Source organism: Phlebotomus papatasi, chromosome 1 (assembly GCF_024763615.1).
Source record: "Phlebotomus papatasi isolate M1 chromosome 1, Ppap_2.1, whole genome shotgun sequence".
Taxonomy (NCBI): Eukaryota; Metazoa; Arthropoda; class Insecta; order Diptera; family Psychodidae; genus Phlebotomus; species Phlebotomus papatasi.
In genome coordinates this window covers 4,038,912-4,066,441 of record NC_077222.1, presented here as the reverse complement: position 1 = coordinate 4,066,441, position 27,530 = coordinate 4,038,912, and the positions used below count along the sequence as shown (strand labels likewise).

Sequence of the window (27,530 nt, the reverse complement as noted above, 5' to 3'; positions counted from 1 at the left end):
AAGCGTTTAGGCTATATCATTTTTCGTAAGTGGGATTCCTATGATGCTATAATTCATTCATTCATTCTATTGGAATATAGTGCTATTCCAATGAAAAAAGAAATTTTTATAGCACTTCTGTTCTCAAAGCTTCTGCATTATCGACTTTTCTCTGTGTTATTTCCTGTCACGATTGTTTAGTGGTCTAAGAACACAGCAAGAACAAGGGCGAACAGTGGAGACAGGTACCAATAGACAGGTCGATAATTCAGAAGCACTTGAGAACAATAAAGGAGAACCTGAGGACTTTTCGATTTATATATCCTCTGTGTAGATCCTTTGTAAGAATAAAAAAAATCCCTGAAATAATAAATTGACCAATCTGAAAAGAATATCAATTTTGTAATTTTGAAAAGCGCTCTACGAATACTTGAATGAATATCGTGTATAGTTAAACTCTGATGAACGCTTTTAGGAAATTTTAATGAGTTCGTACTCATCTAAAGCGGTCTTCAGACTAGAAGTTTAACCCAGTTTCTGAAGGTCTCAAAAACCCAAATAGCAATCAATTTTATTGATTTTTCAGAATCGAATAGACCATTTGTCCTTGATAGTCGAATCCTAAGTTAAATTTTTCCAAAAATCTTGATTGATAAAAAATTAGAACAGTTAAACCATATGACTAAGCCTTAGGTCTGAAGCCCATATAAGCGATCCAAAAACATCTACAAAAACATTGAACTTTTAAACATTTGAATCATATAGGAGCCATGGTTACTGTTCTCAAGTGCTACTGCATTATCGACTTTTCTCTGTGTTGGTTCCTGTCTCGACTGCTTTTCCCCGTCTCCATGGCAAGTTCTCTTTTTTGTATGGAGCTATTTGATTCTGCTTAATTCCAAGTGCATAGGACTGACAACCTCTCCCCGCACAAGAAAAAAATAATAATGCATGTCTAGAAATCCCCTTGCGGGAAGGCCTTGTTACTTCATGGAATGTTGTGCCAGCATTATTATTTATCTTTTGATGCCAGCTCCTTTACGCAGCTCACAAAACCGATAGACAAAAGTTATTTACACAGAAATCTAGTATATTTATCCCTCCAAAGGGATCAGTAACTTCCAAAACAAATACAGAGAAATTTCCACATTGAAAGAAATCCGAAATAGTTAAAATAACATTCCGGAAATGTTTATTTTACCCTGAAGTATTGATCCGAAATCTGTGTAAATATTATGCTTTATAGGTGTATTAGGGGTTAAAGTTACCCTTTTTCATGTTAATTTTACCCTTAAAAATTTGTAAAATTAACATTAAAAAATGTCGATATATTTTTACACCTAAAAAGCGTTAAAGTTATGAAAAAAAAAAGTTTATCGCACCCCCGTTTTTTCTCAGTGCGTACCAGTTCGTATGTAAAACAAAAGTGAGCTTTGGCTTCAACTCCACAAGCCACATGGCAGGGGATGCTTTTCCCAGTCCTGGCCGTGTTCTAAAACCACCAAACGGTCGTTAAAAGAACCAGTACAAGAAAAAGTCGATAATGCAGAAGCATTTAAGAACAGTAAGGTGCTAAAAAAAACTATGTTGATTTTTTCATTAGAATAGCACCTTCAGTCTGGCACCTTGTAAATATTTACTTAAACATTTTATTTAGTATCAAACTAATATTTTAAATTCACCTAAATAAAAAAAAGTCACACATTAATGTAATAATTTAATTTTTCTCATGTTTCATAGTGAATAAAAAATATTTTTAATTCATAATTTATTTTATTTGTAACTAAAATAAAAATTCTTTGTTTTTAGTAAATCATTTATGAGCTCCTTCTTCAGTATTAACCCTTTAACAACGAGACAGTTTTTATTGACCGAAAATTAGCAATAAAAATGAAACCGATAAACAAAACTTGCAAAATGTCTTACATCTAATTTTCGAAAAGCCAACCGAGTCTGATTTGGTGTATTTTTTGTCTCTATACTGAGAAAAAAGCGGGGATGCGATTAACTTTTTTTCCTCACAACTTTAACACTTTTTAGGTATAAAAATATATCAACATTTTTTAATGTTAATTTTACATGTTTTTAAGGGTAAAATTAACATGAAAAGGGCAACTTTAACCCCCAATACACCTAAAAAGCATAATATTTACACCGATTTTGGATCAATACTGCAGGGTAAAATTAACATTTCCGGAATGTTATTTTAACTTTTTCTGATTTCTCTCAGTGACTAACGATAGGGATAAAAATAGCCCAAAAATTTAAATAATTTTTTTGATGATATCAATGACTGATAATTTTCACTGTAACGAAAAATATTATGTTTGAGTATTATAGTTTCCTTTTCCAGAACGGTGTTGCTTAAAAAAACGGGAAGTATAAAAAAAAATAATTTAAATTAATTTTCAATATGAGAATTTAAAAATTCGTAATTTTTTAGCTTAAAAATTTACTATTTAGCAAATAGGTGGAGATTGCAAAAAATATCCTAGATTCCTTCAACCTTCTACTTTGCAATTACGTATAAACATAAGAAAAAAATAACTTTAGGTAGTCAGGAAAAGTTATTTTCTTTATGAGACACTGGTGTTCCAATCGTCCTTAAAGGGTTAAATGGAAACTTTGTTGGTGTTAATTATAAAAGAATTTTAAACATGTAATATAAAACTATCAATACTAGGAACAATTGTATTGTACGTATTGTATTACCAATTACCTAACAATACTACGTCTTTGATATAATACCACTGACTTTGGTACAATATCAGCCAAATTTTCTGCAATCTCGTTTTGCAATGTATATTCAAAATATAATAAAATTTTATCAAATATTGTATATATTTTCCTTTAAAATATTGCCTATATATATCAATTAATTTATTGTTAATATGGGAAACTGTCATCGATTCAGGTTTCCCTGTCTGGCCGTCCTAAACTAATTCATAATTTATTGCAAAATCTTCTCCATTACAACCTTGAATACAAATGGACCTATTTTGCGATATTCAGTGTAAAATAAATAAATAAATAGACATTAAAGTGTCACAATAAATACTTTATCAAAGTATGAGTCCAGCTGAAGAACATGGAGCTTCGTGTCAACTACAATAGTTGAGATGAAATTTAATTGACATCACGTGTCGCATGCAATAATTTTTCATTGTAATTTATTGATTTTTAATTAAAAATGTATATAAGCCCATAAACAATTGTAAAAATCATTATTTAATCATCGTTGAATTGAATAAGAGCTTAAAAGCTGTTGAATTGCGGGGCAATTATTTAAATTTAAATCCCATTGTTGGAATAAGAATGGTACTTTCGGAAAATGGTTTTAAACTGGTATGGCATTTGATTGAATTTAGGAATTATCCCCCCAACCACATCAAATTTCTCGTGAATACGTTAAAAATGAGTTAATTAAAATTCAATGTTTTGCATAATTCGATATTTAAATAAATCTAACCAACTTCTTGTGAATTTGCATATAAAATGAAAATCTCCTGCTGGGAATATGTCGAAGGATCTTATCAAGGAGGGTAGTTTGAGAAGAAAATCTCAAGTGCATTTCTGCAACTTTCATCATATTCACTTGTCCACAAATTTAATCAAAACCCCTTTGTGCCCTTTTTGGACATGTTGTGACATTCTGAATATAAACTTTGTTTGCTAAACATTCTCCTTTGGAGTTCTCCTTGAAACAAGTCAAGACAGAAAATCTATTTTTATTATAAGCTTGATAATTTTAGAAAAGATTTTGTATTAAGCCTTTTTCACCTCAACCAGTAAAGAAAACACTTTTCTTGCTGTATAAGCTGAAATTAATTAGGATCGAGCACTCTTCGACCTATAAACTCTGTAAGCACTTGATAAATCTAATTTAGATTGATGTTGATTCGCTTAATTTTAAAACACTCAATGTCTGGCTTGGGAGAAAAAGAGTGTGAAAACCCTTCCGGAAATACGTATTAAAAATTCATTGATCATCGAGTTTGCTCCATTCACTCAATCATCGAAAAATTGGGTATCAAGAAAGCGCTATCGTCCAAGAAAAAGTACACTGTAAAAAATATACAATGTAAAATTATTGAGGTTTATTTTGAATTCCAAAAGAGTGAAGAATAATATGTAATAGACTGTTTTTTTTACTGTGCAAGGACAATCGATAAACCTCGTTGATTTTTGGGGATTTGCAAGATAAATCTTGTGGAGAGAATTTACTGAAGTTCCTACAATGGGGGATTTATTTCTAAATATTTTGCAGAAGGTTTCTCAAACACAAGCTTCGCCGCACGATTATCCCTTCAGCCACGCACATCGCCAAGAATATCCCTGACCAGTGATGACAGCAGTCTCGACTATAGACGCAGGAGTGCCGGCTCACCATATACCTTCCCAACGACATCAACAACGAGCAGCAGCGCTGTCAATAGTGCCGAGCCCTACATTTATGCCTTTGACGACCTGGAACGCCATTCAGATGGTACTGTTGTGCTTCGGTAAGTTTCCCTTACGTTTCACGCTCATAAACTTTTTTATGGGCATTTATTGGAAAGATAGTTTCATGTAGAAGGGGTTTGTATTTGTACAAAAATCCCTTTGCAGGATTCCAGCGCCTCATGTCGTTGCCGCGAGAGCTTATCGAATGTCCGGTGGAAGTACTTCAGGCCCATCAGGCATTGCAGCTATTCCCTCGAATTTGGGCACTTCGAGCGGTACTCTCGGCACTACTGGGACTTCCAGTCAGTCTACAACGAGTTCTCAAGGAGGAACTGCCTTCTATAAACTATCACGACTCCTCAATCAAACATCAAAGACCACCTCTAGTCCCGTCCTCAAGGATGATGCTCCACGCCGGCTTTCCTGGGAGAGGTAAGTTCCTCACAACCTTTACAACAATAACGTGCATAACCAGCAATCTACCTCACTTTTCTCCTATACCTCTAGAAACCTAACTCTACTTTTCACTCTTAATCTTAATTGAAAATGATTTTTGAGGTATTGGGCTCAATTCTCACATTAAACTTACATTAAGCGATCTTCAGACAAGAGGTTTAACCAAATTCCCGAAGGTGTCAAAATCTTAAATAGCGAGCTATTTTATAGGTTTTTGAAAACCCAATAGGTCATTGATCTTTAATAATTCAATTCTGAATTACATTTTAAAAAAAACCTTTTTTAAAAGAAATTAGAGTAGATAAGCCATACGGCTAAGCCTTAGGTCTGAAACCTGTATTAGAGAATTTCTACATTTCCATTGATTGGGTCCATTTTCCTACACTGAGAAAAAAAAATAGGGTGCGATTAACCTTTTTTCCTCATAACTTTAACACTTTTTAAGTGTAAAAATATATCAACATTTTTTAATGTTAATTTTACACCCTTTTAAGAGTAAAATTAACATGAAAAAGGGTAACTTTAATCCCCAATACACCTAAAAAGGGTAATATTTACACCAATTTTGGATCAATACTGTAGGGTAAAATTAACATTTCCGGAATGTTATTTTAACTTTTTCGGATTTCTCTCAGTGTACTAATAACCACCAATACACGAATAATTTCAATGGATCGATTAAATAAATCGTCAATACGATAAATAATAATGTTGACATGGCTTAATTTTCGTGAAAGAGTCCTTTGATATCCTCCCCAGATTAGACTACTACAGTTAATTTTGATAATTTGAAAAATGTCAACTTTAATCCCATGCAACAAAACTTGGGGTTTCCCTCAGCGCATTGTCTCTTTATTATCTCAATATTACGTTTTTGGTTCAAATAATTACGTCATAAGAACTATTATAAAGATAATACAAGTCTTTCGAATTTTCTTTTGAATATGTATTTTTTTCTAAGTAGGATTATGTTAGTAAAACGTAAGTTTTTGTAATTGCCATTACCATTTTACTTTCTAAGCACAAAGATCATTTTCAGACATGTCTTTACTATTCTATAAACGTATAAAAATGGCAAATTTTAGTTTAAATTTTGTGAATAAGTATATTAGAGAATTTAGATGATATAACCTCTGAAATATTATTTCAACTATTAGTAATATTTTTGTAACGGAGCTTCTTTGAAAGAACTAATAATATTTTTTTGTAATATTAAAAATTACCTCACTGTAACGTAAGAGTTATAACTCACTTCGAAAGTATGACGTACAAAACAATTATTAGGGGAAAGTGTCCAGTGCTCATGCTTTGCACGGCTTCAAAACTTCATAAAGGCTAAATTTTTTCAATGTTTTTCAATAAATGTGATTCGTCGCACGTATATTTTAAAAACTAGCGCACAGTGTCCCGTTTTTAAATTATATTGCGCATTCATATTAATTGAAAAACATAGAAAAAAATTAATCATTATGAAGCTTGGGACCGTGTAAAGCATGGGCACTTTCCCCAGTAACCATAAATATGATAAAAAATAACGTTACGCTGACTTTATTTTACTGCTTAGGTACTTGAAAGTCTTAAACAGAGCCTGACTTTTATGGGTGGACTAACCAGGAAAAATACTACATAAAAAAGCGTAGTAAAAGATTTGAATTCTAAATAAATTCCATTTTAAAAATAAAATAGTATTTATTTGAAATAAGTTAATTCTATGAGTTTCTTATAGTAAAGTTTTGCATATTTATCTGTAATGAAACCAGAAAAGTCAATTTTTAAATTTTTATTGAAGAGCTATTGGGATGATCAATAAAAAAACTCCTCTTAAGTTTGATTAAACAAATTTTAAATAAATCATGAAAAAAATTGTAATAACATTTTGCTGAATAATGGAAAATTATTAATAAATAATAAATAAAATATCTCCGCGTTTCAGACGATTCTGAGAAATGACGTCACGCTCTTTGTCCGTCTGTTTGTCCGGCAGTTACTACGCCTACACCCCAAACGGTTAGAGATAGAGACTTGGAACTTTTGGAAGACCACCACCATAAGTCGACCATAGAACCGTTAACATGCTCCTCATTTTCCCCCGGTTGTGTACCGGTAAACGGTAAATTATAAGAAATTATAATTTAATAAGAAATTAAGTACTTTTCGACGTGTAAGAAATAAGTCACGAATTAGAGCATTTCGCAAAGCATGAGACGCTTTGCCAACCCTTTTTAGAATAGTTTTTCATTCGGGGGAAAAAGAATAAAATCAATATTTCATGGCTAAATCTTTCGAAATGGAAGGGAATCATCTTTCCCTAAATCTCTTCACAATAGTCTTTCACAAAAGTCTTAGAATAAGAACAAGTTTGGCATTTTCTATTTGATTTATAAAGATTCATGATTGCTTTCAAATTTTGACCAAGAAAATATTTTATAGACCAAATTTATTCTCAAACAATTTAATAATAATAGTAATATTTTTATTAATCACAAAAATAGGGCCATCCCTCTTACGATTATGCTTAGGAAACTTAAAATCAAAAATCAAAAGGAAAAAGCAAATCAACAAAAGTGAGAAGAATAGAAAAATACTAAGAAAAAAGTGTTTTAAGATTCAGCTTGGAAATAATTATTTTTAATAATTAAAATAATTTACTGAACAATCCATTAATTTATTGACCAGAAATGCTTATCTCTCTGTTTAATATTTTTCCAATGAGGGAAGGCATTCAAGCTTCGCACAATTGATATTTTTCTCATATTCCCTAATTAAATCTGTAGGGGAATTTTGTAACAATATGACAATATCATATGGCAAAATTTTAGATTTTTTTATGTGGTAAATTCGAAAGACCTAATCAAAAATCCGATTTATATCAGTTACTAACCCAAATAGCAATTTGGAGTAAGATTATCGTTGGATGTATGTATTCTGGATTCCACAAACGGGTCCTATGACGGTCGTCAGAGAGTCGAATGACGGAAAGTGGGGAATAATATGACGGTAATTACGGAAGTCATTTGGCGTCATAATAACTCTGAGATTACCCGCCTACGACTAAAATATGACGCCGACTTCCAGTGTACTAATAAAAATTCTTCTCCTCACTGGATATATTTGAGGGAAAATTTCAAATGTCAAATGGCAAATAGAACTATTCAGAGCTGTGAATTCGCAAAGTAATTGATATTTTCGCGTGTTTTCTCAACAATATAATAGTGTACAATGGGAGGAAAAGCTCCTTAAGTAGAGATGTGTGTTGTGATTTGAAAAAGTACAGTGCCGACAGGAATTAAGTGAAAATTAGGCAATTTTTTGCATGATAAACACACAAACATTTTTTTTTTGTAAAATGAAATTTTGTGGTTCAGGAGTTTGCTCCAGTCTCTGGAGTGTTCTGTGATTAAAATTTTGTGTCGAAAAGACCTATTTAGTGAAAATTTTAAAAGGTTTTTTTTGTGTTGTTGCCATCCAATGGGAAAATTTTCGACATGTTGGATGGCTCATTCAGAAATAGGCGAACGGCAAAAATCTTCGTAAATGTCTGTAGTGAATTAGGGAAAAATTAGAGAAATTTACATAGAACGTATTAGAAAACGATGGAAAATGTGAAGAATTGTTGAGAAAATATTGTCTACAGTGGTAATGCAATACAAAGTTATGAAGTGCAACGTTTTCATTCCAAGTGTGTGCGTCGATTTCGTACCTATGCGCTAGAGAAGGACGCCAAATGCATTGTTTTGGCGCGTCATTTTTTGTACGGAAAAATACTGTCATTTGGAGTCGCTTTTGTTACTGCATGGTAGAGTAAATTTTAGAACCGTAAAATAACTATTATATTACTAATTCAATCTTAAGTAATACTGTGACCAAAATTCGACGCGAATATGACTAATTTTTAAGTTTCCAATTTTGAGTAATTTTTTTTACCATTTATTAAGCAGTCATTTTTGAGTCAGAGTAATTTTTTGCGGATTGGGAAGGGCTTCATAGAACTCCGTGTAATGGCCATATCATTCTCACTGAGCTTTAATGTTCTCCTGCTCACGAAGTTAACACGAAAATTTGTCAAATGACATTGTCATATCGTTACAGAATTCCCGTACTGATCTATTTTTTCGGAAAATGTGTGATTTACGATTTTACAATAAAATATATTGCCATAGATAGGTCAGATGCATTAAAAGAATATGGGAAAATAAGATGTGTTCGAAGCCAGAGTATATGCGATACCTGAAAGCATTCCCTAGCTTTTCTAGTTTCAGTACTATTTTAGGGCGTAATAATAAATCCTGGGGTGGAATGATAACTTTTTGACACTATCGAATCGATAGTATCGATAAATCTATATCAGTTAGATTAAGTTAATGTCGACTTTTTACGCATTGTTGGTCCATTCATTGTAACATTCTTAAAAGAATGTCACTGTTCATAAATATCTATATTAGTTATAGAAAGAGCAACTATCGTTTAAATTTTTCAGAATCGACAGTCGACAGTATCGAAAATAAGTTATCATGTCACCCCTGGCTTGACATGATGACTCATTTTCGATACTATCGACTTTCGATTCTGAAAAATTTATACGATAGCTGTACTTCCTCTGACTAATATATATATTTATCAACAGCCACATTCTTTTAAGATAACAGTTAATGGCCCAATAATGCGTAATAAGTCGACATTCACTTAATCTAACAGATATAAATTTATCGATACTATCGATTCTCTAGTATCGAAAAGTTATTATTAATAGTTAGTTAGGGTTTCTGCCGTTTACCTGGTGAGGCCGGTTTTGGTAAGTCGGTGGCAGTCGCAACGACAAAATAGGTATATAGAAAATAAATATCTTATCTTATCTTATCATTCCAACCCTGTACTGTGTAATCTTCTTTGATTATAAACAACAAAATTTATTTGGAAACTTGGTAAATTATTCACTAGCTTTGATGTCAACAATAAAGTATAAAATATGCAGTTGAACTTTAGATGCAAGGAGAATATATGGAGAAATTGGGTTAAATATTACTCCACATCTTATCTCAAGTGTTTGGCACAAGTTCTTTTTGTGCTTTTTTCGGTGCAATAGAAAGTTAATTTGATGCAAAGCAAAAGCTTAGAACATGCGCATTTCGTCGGGGAAATGTGAGTTACACAAAAATCGAATTTTCTGAAAAAGTATGCAAGAATCATATTGCGATTTTTCTTCTCACTTTATCCTATTTCCTCCGTGACTTTCTGGTTTATGCATCTCAATAGTTCTTCAAATGCAATTTTCATGGATAATCTTCTGTTTTGAAGATACTTTGAATATTTTAAGTACTTTTGGGTGAATTGAATAACTTTACCAATTGCGCCAAAGATGAGTAAAATCAGTTGATGTATAGCGCAAAAGCTATTGAAAGCTGCTTTAAATGTAGATAATGTATAGATTCTCAAGTTTATTTAGGTATGGCAGAGGGTTAAAGTACTTTGGTTAAAATATACAAGCACCTCTTTTTCACATGATATCCAAGATAAAAAATATATCAGTTATTCATTGAAAATGAGTGACATTTTGATCAATATGGTAAATAATTTATTTTAGGATTCCTAAGCTTGATTTGATATGGGAACTTTTTTGGGGTTGAACAGGGGATTGGGGGGGAGTATGAGGGTCAGAAAATCAAGAGAGTGTCACACAATTTCTACATTCTCACTCCCTTTAGATAACATCAACTTCCTTCCGTCTCGATGTCGCATTTACACAACATTTATTATTGATGGTGTTATATATATGATACTGTCTGTCACTCTGACAATTACCCAAGAGTCCCTAGAACTCAATAAGAATGAATAAAACTGGGTGAGTTTGGAAATGAATAAAGAAGAAAAAAAATACAACATAATTATCACCGACTGTTGAACACGAAAGCTTTTAGTCTAACCGCTCTACATTGAATATTTGTTGATGAGGCTGAGAGCTATATGTAATGTGCAAAAGCTCCGACTCTCACTCAAAGTTTGGTGGGAGCTTTCAATGAATCGAAAATGCCATTAAATATTTGCCAAATAAAATGCTGAATAGAAAGCTCTTGACATACAAAACACCCCTCCTCTTCATGGATATTGATTGTCAGTGAGATCAGTGAATGTGGTATGAAGAAAATTCTCTATATAAAAAATAGAAAATGAAATTGTGAAGAAATTTAATAGAATTTGGCGAGATGGAGTTGTGTGTAAATGCAATTTTACAATAAGATATCACATTCCTCAAGCTAAGACATCCATATACACACGTGGTATATTTTCCAGCAATTTTCCACTTCTCTGGAGTAAATACCATCACCCAACAAATAATACTCACAACTTTTATATACAATAACACTCGAATTTCACATGTATACCTTTCTCATTTAGTCACAAAAAGCACGAGAAAGCTTTTATGTATATATTTATATAATAAAACCATCATCTTCAGCTCTGTTCTCGAAATATATAATTTTAATTCAACGTATAGTTCTCGGTTTTCATTAAAGTTTGCCAAAAAACAATTTTTCTTAAAGGTCACTTTCGATTCGAGAGCTTTTAATTTAGGTCTTTACCCGGCTGAACTATGGTAATTGATTTGTGTCTAGAATAACTGGAAATAAATATTTGAAATCAGCACGTTCGACCACGGTAAACCTGTACAACACTTGCCGTAAAACTTAAAACAATTATTAAATTAATTGCTTTTTTGTGAAATTATTTTTTGTTAAAATTAAAATTAAGTCATAACAAATATAATTGTCCTTGAGAATGATTAGAAGACAATGAAATTAATTCTGTACCAAAGCCAAGGGGTGCCAACTGTACCGCTCACGGTTCACTTGAGTGCCGATTCTAGAAGATGAAATTCATATACTGATAAACAAATTTCACTTAAACATAATATTTACAAAATTGGTAAAGTATGCTGACAACATAATTAACTCTTTAATTAGAACAGTTCTGAGAAAATAAGATTTTGTCCACAAAATTATAGAATAGGGTAAGAGCTCATAATTTTGACCCAAAGGGGGAGATATTACATTGAAAATGTGTACACAACTTCCAGACACTTCTACAAATTGTATGAAAGACCCCTTCGCACTTCCAGCATTTCGGAAGACTCCCAAAAATTCTACAATATTTCTAGCACTTTTTGCACTCCCATGCACTTCTCATACTTAGGAATCAATAATTTATTTAATAATTATGAAAAATTTAATTAGGACAACGATATTTTAATATTATCTATATTTTACGACCATCATAATTTCCTTCTATGGATTTTCTAAGACACTAGTGGAGCTACTTTTGGAAGAGAGAGTCTCTAAAAAAAATGTATTGTTGTTTATAATTTATTGAAACAGTCTTGGAGTGTCTTTCTGGTTTTGGACAGCTTTCAAGGAGTCTTCAAAATTGAAGCAAATGATAGTCTGAAGGTTCCTGAAAGATTTTCTAGGTTCTGGAGAATTTTCCAATGCAACTTCTGAAATTTTGGCAGTGTCTATTGTTCGACGAATGATTTCGTATTGTCGCCTTGCAAGCGTATGCCCTTTTGTCCAAAATCGGAAGTTTTTCATTAAAAGAAATAAGCTCATTGAATTTAATGAATTAATCACTGTGCTTATTTTATGGCAGTGGAGTAGCCCAAATAATTTTCCTGGAATTTCGAAAGAAAGTTTTCGGGCTTCTTGTGACATTCTACGTTTCCCTTACATGAACAGGAAGAGGACTTGGTAAGATAGGTTCTTGAAATGGAGAACAATGGGCATCCTATTGAGGCGGATTAGCTGTCCAAATATACAGCCAAGGTGTCCAAAATAAGAGTCAAATTCACCTCTACCTATCAATTCATTTTTAAACGTATTAAGACTAATTTTAGTAAAAACAAAGATAATAAACCTTTGCCAAGTTTCTAAACAACCCTTCTGAAAAGAGAATAACTAAAAAGTCGATTAGTATTGAAAATATCGCACTTCAAACTCAGTACATTGATGATTATAAGCACCCTGTCCGAAATTATGAGCCCTTACCCTATACCAAAAATCCCAAAAATAGACGAGTTAATTCGGAATTTCACCGAATTGCAATATACTGGAATGGGTAGTGTATATAGAATTGACCTTTTGGGTTTCTCTTATAATACCATTCCATATAATTACTAATGGTGCTTCCAGCCTCAACATTTCAATTTATAGGGAAATTCAATCAATTTAAATTTTACCTCTTACTTTTTCAAGCAAAAATCAGAAATAATTGTCCCTTTCTTTGGAATTAAAATTAAATTTTGAATTTCAAGAAAGAGATAATTTTTTGTTTGAAAAGGAAATAAATATAGTTTCAATTGATTGAACTTCACGGAATTGAAAAGATGTAGGAGCACCATAATAAAATAATTGAGATCCCAATTAAAAAACATGAGTGAGAGAAATATATTCGAGTTTAAAATTTTCAGAAATTTTGCAGAAAAAAGTAAATTGATAACACCAAATCTTACCGTGGTATCACACTAGAGAATTTCACATTAAAATTTTAATGTAATTCACATTAGTTGTTGCTGACATGTGTCCTAATGTGCAATTTTCGTCAAAAGCTTTTAAAAATCGATTCATTTAGTGATAAAAAATGGACTCGAATCTTGAAAATTGGTTTAAATAAATTAAAATAGCATAAATTCGATTGATAATTAATGAGCAAATTAATGAGCAAAATTTGCTCATTAAATTTTCATCAGGTACTGCTTTATTGCTGTCATTCGGCTAATTTCCCCAAAAAATCCATATGAAAATTTTTGTTTCAAGGAAAGTGATGACAAATATTGCTTACAAAAATCAGTTTTTTATTAACTTAGAATGAATTCGTGAACCACTGGGTTCATGCTTTTTCACCAACATGTCGAAAATATTTTCATAACTGGATGGAAATGCAGTTAAAAACTTTTGATGAAGTTTGTGTATATTTAAACATGCAGTGCAGAAATTGAAAGCAAATTAAGAGCGTTTGTGTAGTCAGCGGAATGTAAGCACTCGCTTTTACATTTTTCATCGCAAAAAAAATATCGCTGAAGTGCTTTAACATTGCATAATGTTTAAAGAAGACGTCGCAATACTCATCAAACGATCTTCCATCGGCGTCAGTGGTGTAATGGTTAGCATAGTTGCCTTCCAAGCAGTTGATCCGAGTTCGATTCTCGGCTGACGCACGTTATCTTTTGATAGATTTTTGGATGTTTGATTGATTGTTAAAATTATACCATTCCCTCCTTATCAGTAGCAGCCCAATCACATTTATCATTGAGATTTATTTGTCTGAATGTCACAGGAGAGACCCAAACAACCGTCTTCCGCGCTCTGCCAGCATAGATTCCATGGTGGAGGCGGTTTGGAGTGAATCTGCGAGATCATCACTCACACCCTCAACCGCCACAATGCCCAATGTAACCGTAGCCCAGCGCCAAGTATCACCTCAACTCCTCCAGGTCAATTATTCCGAGACGCCGAGTCGCCGTGAGAGTCTTCTTAGTCCATCCACCGGAAGAAGAAGTAGCAAGGCATATCGCGGAATTACTGGTGAGTTTTAAATTTCATTCTAAAAAGTTTATTTTGTAATTTCACTCCTTTCAACAAGAGTGTGTGCAAAGTGTTGGTAAATTCAAACACTCAAAATGCAAGACATTCAAGAGCTTTTAAAGCTAAGAAGACGCGCCGATGAAAGTTTTCATAGTCATTGGCAAGTCAATTTTGCACCGGAAATTGAATCTTCGCAATAACTAAACTAAATATTCAAAGACTATTTTATTTTACCTTACACTGTGAGAGGTAAAAGTTATTTAAATCTCATATTATCGTCATTCTTTATGGCCTATACGCACAAGAAGACAAAATTTTAACATTTATTATTTTTCAATTTAAAAAGCTTACAAAACTTTAATTTTTGAATTAAGTTCGAATATTTCGCTGACAGTTGAATAAGGTGTACCATGTAGTCGGCCGGTTTCTCAACTCGGCCAGTGCGACTATTTATTCAATTTACTTAGATTTGTTCTAATATGGTCTTACCGATTTAACATTATAAGGTGTATTATATTATATATAACATAAATCAGTGAAAATTTCATAGAAATTGACTATAATACGTGTAAAAATTGGTTAAATAATTCAACTGGCCGAGTTGAGGAACCGGCCGACTAGAGGGTACTTTACCTTATATTATTTTTTCTAAGGATATTAATCATATTAATTAACAAAAAGTTATCAGAAATTTTCTTTATCTATTTTTTTTTAAATATTATTTCCACGTCTAGGAAAATGGCTTCACTTTTACGGAAAATATTTCCAAAGACAAATAAAAACAAACAAAATCCAAGGAGTTTATTAACACTTGCAACTTTTTTCTCCGCATGAGGGCTCTGTTTTCTCTCACATGCGGCGCTGATAACTGTTCTCAATTTATATTCCTCAAACTGTTACTGAAAACCTTTGCCCCAACTGAATAAATATTAGGGAAAATCTTAACTGTACAAGAAATTGACAGTTTCTTTTTGCAAGAATAAAAAATATTCATCTTAATAAATAAATAATGAAATTAAATCAATCCAAAAAGTATTTCGTGCATTGACAGTTTCGATTTAATATTTATTTCAGAATATTAGGGGTAAATAATTAGTTTAAAATTAAAAATTCAATTCTTAAAAATTTATCTCCGAATTAAACTGTTTATTACTTATTTTAAATTAAAAAAATAGAAATTTATCTCTGGGTGGGTTTATAACAAAAGTGTTCAATGAAATTATATTGACACTTGTTTGTGGAGCTTTTGGAAAAGATAAGAAATGACTTTTAAAGGGAAAATTGGGGAAAATCTGCTTTTTAAAGAAAAGAATTTAACTTAATTTTTTTAAGAACAGAATGATATTCAGGAAAATGTTGCATAGCTCACGACTTATTCCTGGCCTTATTGGCTATAATCAGGATGCTGGAAAATAACTCAATTTTCCAGGAAAACAAAATTATTGTAACATTGTCGTCAATTAGTTGATTTCTTATGTTGCGTGCTTTAATATTATATGCCTGTTTATATGATGGATGAAGTCTACTGGCTTATCATAATCTAGGTCTTCCTGTCTTGTCGTTACCATTCCTCAAAAGTCACTCTTTGTCAAGGGAATGAATTATACTTGAAAGATAATTATTTTCAAAGTTATAAAGACTTTAAATCTCAAAAATCGTATACTCTGCATGTGAAATCTCAGCTTCAAATCGCTCTCCTGTAAAATTTGCCTAGTGCAAGTTATTCGTTTCTTATTCTGATTGACCGATATTATTTCCGTATATATCGGAACGTAAAAATTTGCAAAGCAAACACCTTTAATTTTTGTCATGAGAGATGCTCCAAACATCTACCTTACAAATTTAAGATTGATCAGAGCAAATCGATGAAATTGTCCATTATAATAGGTGTGATTGGGTCCCGGTCAAAATTTCAAAAGCCAAAATCCCGAATAGGCCAAAATTCCGAATTCTTAAAAGTGTCATAGTTAGTCCTACGATTGCACCCGCTTTTGCTGGAGGCAAAGGGAAATTTTCTATGTCCTTAGAAATTATTCTAAACATTTTCCTCCATATAATTTCGACCCTTACAGGATTTTGAACATTAGGATTTTGGTTTTCGGGTTTCTGGCTTTCGGGATTTCGGCGTTCTGCATTTTTGCTTTCGGAATTTTGGTTTCCTCCGGGTGTGATTATGAAAGAATCACACCTAAATTTATAATGCACTGTGCATAACTAAGCTGATTAAGGCGAAATTATAGCCTACAAAAAAGAAGTTTTCATCGTTTTGCTCTAGAAGGTAGATTACGAACGCTAAGATAGCGGTGGACACTAACTTAGTCTTATATTCAATTAGTAATTACACAATTCTAGAGAACTTTGAAGATTATACTTAATTGATTTCTATAGGGGAATGTGGGCATGGTTCGCTCAGAGTGAACCTTCAAACGATGCGTATTTTCTCTTTATTTGCAAAGAGCTGACCTCCATTTCTCATCTCATTTCATGAGCTCAATAATGATCTATCTTATGGCTAATAAATGACAAACTATCTCTTTGCAAACAAAGAGAAAATTTGCGTTGTTTGAAGGTTCACTCTGTGCGAACCATGCCAACATTCCCCTATATCAAGTTATAAGGAAGTTTTACCGAAGTCAGCCGCTAAGTTTGCAGTTTTATCTCGTAAATATTATTCTTTCAAAATATACGTAAGAAAATTACTAAAGCAAAAAGAGGTAACTTAAGTTGTCCTTTCCTCTCAGTGTATTAACCTGAAAATGTTATTAAATTTTCAATGAGCTAAAATAATTTGGTAACCATCCCTTTCCCTTCCTTGAGTCGTGCAAACTTTTCCTAAGTAAATTTTCATCAAAGGTGGGTTTATTTATTGAGATTTCCCATGTGAGATTTGTTTCTTCACACAACTCATCATGAACTCACTTTCTGCGACAAAAACCAAATAACGTTAAAATTTAACAAACCTAAAAAAATATGAACTCAACATAATTAATTTTTTCATCTGGATTTTCTGATCTTTTAATGAAAAGAACAATATCACTTTTAATAATATAATAATGCGGATTTCTGTAATATATTTGGGGATAAGAATAACGAGAGGATAAAGAGATAACGTGATAAGCTCCACATTTCCCATATAATTTCAAGGAAAACGCCGTTGGGTGAAATCTTGAGACAAAATTGATCCAAAAAGCAATCAAACTAGCACTCACTATATCAACACCCTGTTGACGTCTCTACGTCGTTGAAACAGTTTGTTTTGTATGTCTTTTACTTGGAATCACAAACACCAAAACGATACAGGTACGAATTTACCTGCACTTCTTCTTATGCTGTGTTGGTTTTCACCTGAGTTCACTGTTCCATAAAATAGTAAATTACGTGTATTTTACACATAAACAATTATGGAGTAAAAGCAAGAGTGTTAGAGCCACGAATAATCTTGGAATATTTCTTTAACAAAAAAAAAAATACACATTGCATATTTAAATATTGTGGCTTCCTCCAATTAAATCTTCTTTGTTTTGTATCACAAACTTTTGCCTTTCTATTGCGGAAACTACCGCATTGTTTCACAAACGAAAACCACAACTATGATTAATGTATTTTGTATACGAAATAGCAGATATTTGAAATTCTTGTTTTCATTTTTCATATGAATAACGCGAAAAGTGAATTTATTATAAAATATTAAAAGATACAAAATAGTTAATATTGACGACTTTCTGGTCTTTTTATTATATTTTGGCGGAATTATTATAATTATTATAATTTATGTATCGTTATCAGTTTCAGTACGTTAAATTTTACAATGGAAACTCTGGTGCATCTGGTGTATCAATTTGAGTAATTATACTAATTTTATTATACTTTTTATTATTTAAAATGATAATTATTTTGTAAAAATAAGTCAACAAGATATATCGCTGTATAATTTTATTTGTGCAAAACAAAGTAAAAGCGGCCCAATGGGCAAATAATTACTTAAAGAAAACTGCTCCAAAGGGTGTACACACATTGTAAGCAGTTTTCGTCAAAAAAATGCTCTTTTGAAGAAAATCGTCCGCACTGTTTTAGGTAGGAATATCAAAATTCTGTCAAAAATGTTATTTTTGACGAAAAATGCTCTCAATATGTAGAGGCCTTAATTTGAACCTTAAAATATTGGTCATAGTTTCGTTGAATGAAACATCTCTTAAGAGAACTCAGATAGCAGTTTGATATGCGACACCTTTTGAAACCTCTTTAACGTGTTGTGCTTTTTTACTAGGTTCAAAATCATACACATTTGTAATTAAAAAAAAAGAACAATCATACATGTAACCAATGTTTTGCTCTTGAGGATGGTTATTAACATAAAGACGGCAGCGGACATATTTAAATAATAAGTCATTATTAAAGGTTATAAACTTTAAAATTAACTGATGAAATTTAATATTTTATTCTCTTTTTTTTTTGATCGTTCTTTATTTAAAATATTTAGAATTTAATGTAAGGTAAAGTACCCTCTAGTCGGCCGGTTCCACAACTCGGCCAGTTGAATTATTAAACCAATTTTTTAACGTTTTATAGTCAACTCCTATGAAATTTTCACTGATTTACGTTATATATAATATAATACACCTTATAATGTTAAATCGGTAAGACCATATTAGAACAAATCTAAGTAAATTGAATAAATAGTCCCACTGGCCGAGTTGAGAAACCGGCCGACTACAGGGTACTTTACCTTATGATACAATTCTCGAATGGCTCGTAACTAAGTTAAAGCTAGTCATTCATTCTTACGCAATGCTTAAGACACGTAAAAGACACATTTTAACATTTTTGTTTATTTTTTTTTAATCTGTGCAAATGAAACGTCTATATTGTAAAATTCTTGAACTCATTTGAAAGTTTTTTTTCACCTAAAGAGGAGTTTTTAAAGGTTTTACTCCGAAAACAGTCGGTTATATGAACGCTAAGACAGCGGTGGCCGCAGCATTACAGTTATTACGCAAAGCTATATGGACGGTTCCATTCTTTACTATTCTATCTCAGAATGACAACTTTTCAGGAGAGCCATTTAAAGTTGGCGATTTCTTATGCTGCCCGTGTAGTTCTTTTTCGAATATGAATATCTCGTTACCCGAACGCCGAATGACCACCAAATTTTCACCAGTTGTAGATCTCGGTCCCAGGAACAATATATCTCTCTGAATAATATAATTCTAAGTCGACTTAGAATAGTATGGAATGGAGCCGTCGATATTTACTGGGCTCTTAAGCCGTTGATGATGAAATATATATCTAGTTACTTAAGTGTAAAACTTTAAGTGTAAAGGAGCTCAAAATGACGATCTCTTAATGAAACACCGTACAGCGCATTTGACATGCTTCTGTGCCATATTACCACAAAATCGACGTAGGCAATTCCAGAAGTAGGCAGTTAGACTTTACAAAAATTTATTGTTAAATTAGCGTGATCAATTTACTCGAAAAAAAAAAATAAATTTAATTAGTCATACGTTTTTTAACCTTAACATGTTGTGTATATAATGTTCCAATGATAATTCTCATGCAAGAATGAAAGATCCTAAACGATTTACGTATATTACGGGTCGAACCACGGATTCCTCTGCTATGGATCGTAGGTAGAAATTTTCGTGTCCCATAGTAGTACAAACAAAGTGAATAAAAGTCAGTTTAGAAGATATCCAGAAGGAGAGATAGGACATCTTTGAGATCCATATGTGAAACGTTCGCGAGGATAATCTGCCTCTCTTTCTGGATATATTTTCTAGACTGTCTTAGACTGACAGTGTTCGGTGCTACCCTGTGTTCGGTGATGCCCCAGTTTTCCCTATGTCCATAAATAAATATGTCCCAAAAATTCGTCATTTTGAAATTTTCAAGGTGAAAATAAAACCATTTTTTATTTGTTTGAAAATTTATTATTTAGATAAAAGATAAACGGTGTGAGATATCGACTTCCAATCATCAAGGAACCTCCCCAATAAGTAGATATTATCTAAAACGACTACTTTTTTTGAGCATGCAAAGTTATCAACTGAAACATAACCCTTTATGAGATGGGTAATACTTTGATACTCGAGTGGTAACGCTTTTATATATATAAATATTTTTTATTAAAAAAGAATCGTTAAATCTACCCTATTTATAGTCTTTATCATTTTCAATTTTCAGAGCATTTTTAGTCGAGAAATGCATTTCAAAAAGAGATTTTCTTTTCGATTAAGGAAAAGGTGAATAGGGAAAAAGTTATTGGTAGAAGCAATTGATCATCAATTGAAGTAACATCCGTGATCAAAGTACAAGATATCATTCTGTTTTAGTGGACACGATCGATGACTGATGTTTTCTTACTGTGCATGTATGTGTTTCTTTGACCAGAGAATGGAAAAGATCAGTGAGCAAGACAACATAATGCTATAAGAAATGTATGTCGTGGAAGAACTACCTTTGAAAACGGTTACAACTTACAACTGAAGATTACCTCACGTGAGTGAGAAAGAGATCGTTCTTAAATTTTATTTCACTCTGCAAAAGTTTGTGTTTAAAATGACCATTGGGGGCGGAAATTATGGATTTTTTTTTTGGAATCTGGAATTAGGATTGAAAATACGAATTTATTGATACAGTTTCCATGGCTAAAAATTATTTTTAAATTCAAAAAATAATGAAATAAGATTGCTTTTAGCTACGCCCATGGACTATCTCTTCAATGTATTCAACAAAACATATTTTTCAAGCCTTCACCGACTGGTTTGTTACGAGCTGTTCAGTTGTTCTCTGTCTTGCTTGGCTTTCTTTCCTTTTGTGTGGTGCTCCGTGAAGACTTTGAGCTCGCGATCGCGCTTGTAAAATGGCCATTTCATCTGCTACACTCAATTCATCTCTAAACCATCATACTTTATGAAGTGCCTCATATCTCAAATAATTAAGTTTCTTAGGAGAAATTAACCCAATTAAATCATTCTCAGTTCCGATACCTTAAACTTTGGTTTTCAGGTGAAATTGAGGTGTGTGTTTTGATCAAAATTTCATTTGTGCGAGTTTCTTTTTCTTCGATCTCTTTAATAAAAAAAAATAAAAGAAAACTGACCGTTTTCTACGCGTCTCATTGACGCCTTTCTGTCTCACAAATGGATCTCTTGGAGAATTCCTTTAAATTCTAATTCTTTCTCAAGTGTATTTCTCACATTAAATCTGTTATGAGTGATCAAGGTAAATGGATTAATTGATCGTGAAGTTATTTTGATGAGTATAAGGATTACACAAATATACTCTATCTCTTGTGAAGTGTCTGAAAGTGTATTAAAAGTTACAAATGTGTGCGTGTTAAACACAACAAAAATTATCCAGTACAAAATCGAAGAATTTATGCTACAGTTGAAGAAATTCTTTGCGAAGAAAAGAATATTTTTGCAAATGAATTTACTTTTGGGCCAAATGTAATTAAAGACGAAGAGCAGAATATCATCTGTCTGGTGTTAGAATTCAAGGAAATTGATGGTGTGTCTGGGTGAAATTATCTCATTTGATCCTGAAGAAGCTACCCAAGACTTAATGTTGGGGGTGTCAGAAGGTCAACAGAGGGCGGATTGACGTCGCAACCTCATATCGAGCACTTTATCGTGGTAAATTAATCATGTGCTGAAGTTATTTCATGGAGACATAATTTAAGATTGTCATTCAAGTGAAGTGAGTGTACATTAAGTCAGAAAAACTAAAAAAAAATACGACTATTATTGTTCCAGAGAACATAATTTCCTCAGTGTCCACTTAATAATTGCATAAAGGGAATTCTTAATTATATAAAGCAGGAGCTTTTGCAGAAAATATCTCAGGTAACTCTTATCACAATTGTCTAATCCCGTACCTTATTAACTGAGATTCTCATATTCATTCATAGAAAAAATATAAATGGTGTTGCTATTTTCAGTCTTATGACCAGCGCACAATAACTTTTGTTTGTAAACATGTTTTTAAAAATTTCTATAAGAATGAGCGAGATGACTAGATCTAGATCTCACTCACTCTCATTGAAATGTCAAAAACATGTTTACTAAACAAAAGTTATTGTGCGTTGGGCATTTTACTATTCAAAATTATCATCTAAACATTGATTTTACCATATTTTTATTAGTTTTATAAATAGATTATTGTTTTTTGTTTTTTTTTTTATTTTGTATGAGGTCCCTGGAAGGCTATAATGATTTTTAAAAGGCACTGTACAGATTAAAAGAACTAAAAAAGAGTAGGGGGTAGTAGGGCACCTTTGAAATTGGGATTTTTCACCTATTTTTAAATAAAATTGAGCCTTATCGTGATATAATTTAGCTGCATAAATAGATTGAGAATCTAAATTACATTATGATATGGTTCAGTTACATTTAAACATGGGAGAAAAATCCCAATTTCAAAGGTGCCCCACTTCCCCCTTGTAATAAAAAAATTAGTAAAGCGAAATTATCACGCAAGTTTTGGAAAAGGGGAAAAAAGGTTGTCCTTTCGCCTACAACTATCTCAAATTCTAAAATAAACACTTTTTTGTAAAGATTTAAATTTTCAGAATTCAGAGGACAGGCCAGGATATTGAACAGGTTCTTGTTAGTCAACGTAGATTATTTTATCCCAAGCGTTGTAATACATTTTACCCCAAGTAGTGATTTTTTATAAGATGATTTCCTTAAGAAAAACTCTGAAAGCTGTTAAAATTAGTGATTCTAACAACGATTAACCGGTTCCGAAAATCCGCTTAACCGCCCTATTCTGGAGACGGTTTTAAAACCGTTTTCTTTTAGAGATGAAACCGGTTTAAAAGCGTCTCTTTACGGAACCTGAGTGCAATACGATTCTAAAAGTGTCATGAGTATGAGTAGTAATAGGTTTACTGTACGTTTTTTCCACTCTTGAAATGAAGTATTTCCTTAAGGGTTAGGGTAAGTGTGCCAAATTCCGGCCAGCTTGCAATTCCGGCCACCTTTTTTGTTCCTCGAATTTCCATGAACTTTTAGATTTTACGTACTCTAGAGATTATACAATGCAAAAGAATAACAAAAAATGTAGCTTCGACAAACAACATAACGTGAAAAAGGCATTGGAAGAATTCCTGAAGGGCAAGGAAATATGCGAATGAAGGTGGCCGAAATAGGGCACCAAAGCTCTGTCTACATTTTTGTTCATTTTAAAATGTATTAAAAGTGATTTTAGAGTAAATAAAGACGATAAACTGTCTACAAGGTTCTAAGCAACACTTCTTAAGTAGAAGGAGTGAAAAAATCAATTTCTATTAAAGATATTACATTTCAAATTTGAGACTTTGGCGCTTGCATGCAACTATGCCGAAATTTTGCACACTTACCCTACACATTTTTCTAAATATTCAAATTTTATTGCCTAAAAGACAAAAAAATAGCAGTAAAAAACGAAATTCAGGCAGAAAATAATTCGAAATACTCAGTAAATAATTAAAGGATTGTCAGTAAAAAAAATAAAAAGAGCAGTATTTTTTTATTGAGAATCTCCAGTAAAAAATAAAATGAGATCATTAAAAAACAGTATGAAAATTTAATTTTTAGGAGGTAGGGAAAAATCTTTTCACCGATTAACAGAGGCAGATAAGAAAATTGTGGGAATAAACCGACGTGTGGTTGCAATCAACAATAGGGAAATCCGGAACTCGTCGGGAAGTAACAATCACTGAGGGAAACGCATCAACTATCTCCAGAGCTTTCGGGTCGGTCTCCAAGCCTTCATCAGTGTTTAAGTTTTGCAATTTTTCTCTGCAACTTGTTGAAGGTTTTGCTGGCATAGATGAAAAAGATGTAAAATTGTATCAAATATTAAAAAAATCGTGAAAGGACAGTGTAAAAATAGTGCCTCAGTTCCTTCTGATGCCCTGTTAGTTTCCTGACTAAAACCCTGAACAAGTCTCAGAGAAAAATTGCAAGACTTGATCACTGATGAAGGCTTGGAGACCGAACCGAAAGCTCTGGAGATAGTTGATTGTTTCTACTCGACGACATCCGGATTTCCCTATTGTCGAGAATCCCTACGAGAATTGCTGACTTACTTCTCAATTCTAACAAAAAGAAAGCTTAAAGATTTAGGTTAGATATTTAGTATCAAAGTTGTAGATTTACCAGTCTGAACCTAAGGGCCTTTACAGACCTGAGGATTAGCCGAGAGACGGCTTAGCTTAAATATATTTCAAATAATGGTTAAACTTCTTTTCCATCATTTTCCACTAAGTCATCTCTCGGCTTAAGTCATAAGTGTGTCTAGGGTATAAGGCTAAACATGCTTTATGCATTCAAAAAAAGACGTCACGATCAGTTAAACTATTATATATTTAAAATTTGTAAATTTTAGCTTATTGCCATTGAGAAATTTAAGACTTAAAATTAAAGAGCATTATCGGAGAATATAAAACAACCTTAAAATGATTTAATGATTTAACGCATTTAACGCCTAAAGATTTATCTCAGAATTGAGAGGTTAGACCAGGAAACCGGACAGGTTCTCGTTAGTCGACGCAGATTATCATATCTTCCTAAGTGGCAATTTTTATAACATGATTTCTGAAAGAAAATTTCTTTGGAAAGTGTTAAAATGGACAACGGATTTATGACCAGGGGATCTACAGTAGGTGTCAAAAGTTTGTTTTCTCATGTGTGATCATATCTCATCAGTATAATATTTGACCATTTTATATATAACCTTTCGTAATTTTACTAAAATTTGGCAATTAACGACGCAGATTCATTTCGGCAGTATCTCTGGACGATTTCCCATCTTTTAACTCATTCTAACTTGTTATTTTGAGCTGAATTATGAAATATCAAAAAAAAACAGATAATTTCTTGTCATTTTCATCACTTTTATACACATCTATTTACCATAGACAACTTTAGAAATGTCCAAACCCACCATTGGCCTCTCCAATGACATAAACTAAAAACATAGCCGGTGTATTTTAAGTTAGTTGCATGTTTTTGACCATTTTTAGTAACTTTTCAAATGAGGCAACAAACTTTTGACGCATGAAAAATGAACAACTTTTGGAAAACAATTATTTTTTTTATATGAAATAAAATGAAATTTTTTTTTCGAAATACATAAATAAGATCTACGGATTACAGTGGAAAAAGTAATTTTTTCTATTATTTTTTGCACCTGGTTTCCCAAAATACATGTGGCAACAAACTTTTGACACCTACTGTATGTTATTCTGAAATCTCTGAATAATGCATAAATTTTGGAAAATAAGTCAGTCGAAATTGATATCTTCTGCAACGAATTTATCCAAATATCATTATTTTTTATTTTCATAATTATTTGCTGTATACTCCCTTCAAACTTCAAATTTTTATTATAGGTTTACAAAGCCTATCTATGGTAAAAATTTGAAAAGTAGATCTCTTTTATATTAGAACATATGGAATTTTAAACATTTTCGTTTTGATTTACTTCAAATAAATAGAAATAAAAAACTATGTTAAAATCTTTAAATAATAAATAAAAAAATTCATTCTTGTTTTATTCTTGGATTTATATTTTTTATAAATTTTCAGATTATTGGTTTTTGAGTTTTATATTTTTAATAAAATTATTAAAATTGATTTTTTTGTCGAAGCTACCAAATGCAATTTTTGTTTTACGAACTTAGCCAACTTTACAGGAGAGCGATTTCAAGTTCAGATTTTACTTACTGAGTAGAGGATTTTTTAAATTTAAGACCCTTATAACTTTAGGATTAAGTAGCTCTCCGGTATAATATATTCACATGGAAGATACTCGACATATTCGACTTATATTCTGACAAGTCGATTAATAATGTTTAATTGTTTTATTTTAATGGTAATAAAGATATGGTAAAATCCACAAATGTGTGATAAATTTGATTTAGTAAAATAAAAAAAAAATAGACAATGCCTTCCATATTTTTTCTACTTGTCATTCTATGAGTTTCTTTGCAAAAATTCAATACAGAAAGAAGACTTTTCTCAGGGAAACCCAAAATATTTTGTTTTTTTGTTAAAACTGCATTCTTGTCAAATGTAAGACAAATAAATCATGGTCGGTTAATCCAAAATATATAATACTAAAATATGACTATGCTTGCGAATTAATTTAGTTTCCAAAATGATCTATCATCTAATTTTTCATGATGATTTATGAGTGAAAACTCATATCCCTCTATCCTTCATGATTAAGATAAAGCTTTAATAAAACTTTTTTTGTTGAAAATTCATTTATATGACATTGGTTGACGCAAAAGGAGAAAGAGATGAGGAAAGACCATGGGAAAGATACAGTAAACAAAGAGAGATGATCACCAGCATTGGGACACTAACAAGTTTTAATTGATTTAAATGAACCACAATTGAATTATCTCTCGCTCTTTTCTTTCAAAGAAGACAGTACAGAATGTTAAAATTTACGGAAATGGCTCAGAGGTGTGGAAATAATGTAATTCAGAACTGTGAGACACAATCATAGAGTTCTCAAGAAAAAATCATTTAGAATCAGAACATAACAGTAGCAGCTCTAAGTCATGTTTAATTGTAAGAACAATTTATGCTAGAGTACAACATGTCATTAACAACAAGATTCTCAGAGATGAAGATGTGTAAAAAGAAGCAGATTAACTTTACAAGTCACAATGCTTTAATTTATTTTTGGTATTAAGGAAGCCAAATATTCATACCTATGAAAATCAAATTGATAGGAAAATTTTCCAAGTTCATCAACTCGCAGGATTACCAAGATTTTGTGACGATGTGACTGTGCATATATTTGCATAAAACAATCTCAACTTCAACTATATTCTTCAAAGTTTTCGTTCATATAACTTGAATTATTTATGCATGAGATACTCAAGTTTGTCCTGTACAATGTTTCTTAATTGAAATTATTATTGAGACAACGAGCTTAACAATGACGGAACAGTAGAATTCTAATTCTAAATAATTGAATAATGGTAATAATATAGTGTGGAAATATTTGTATGATTCCTTGACGTTGATAGAATGCATCCCAATTACCTAATTTACAGTACATTTGTATTCCTAACGA

General features: G+C 32.0%; 1 protein-coding gene and 1 non-coding gene across 2 annotated transcripts in view; both read left to right on the top strand.

Annotated features, from left to right (window-relative positions):
- The first annotated feature begins 14,011 nt into the window (after positions 1-14,011).
- On the top strand, positions 14,012-14,083 carry Trnag-ucc (transfer RNA glycine (anticodon UCC)). Its single transcript has one exon. It is a non-coding gene; the product is annotated as a tRNA-Gly (tRNA).
- Positions 14,084-19,648: 5,565 nt separating this feature from the next.
- The window catches only part of LOC129798493 (uncharacterized), a 92,603-nt gene continuing 84,721 nt past the window's right edge, over positions 19,649-27,530 (top strand). Inside the window, exon 1 of the mRNA XM_055841667.1 lies at positions 19,649-22,297. The gene's annotated coding sequence lies outside the window, so the exon portion shown is untranslated. The remainder of the gene's footprint in view (positions 22,298-27,530) is intronic.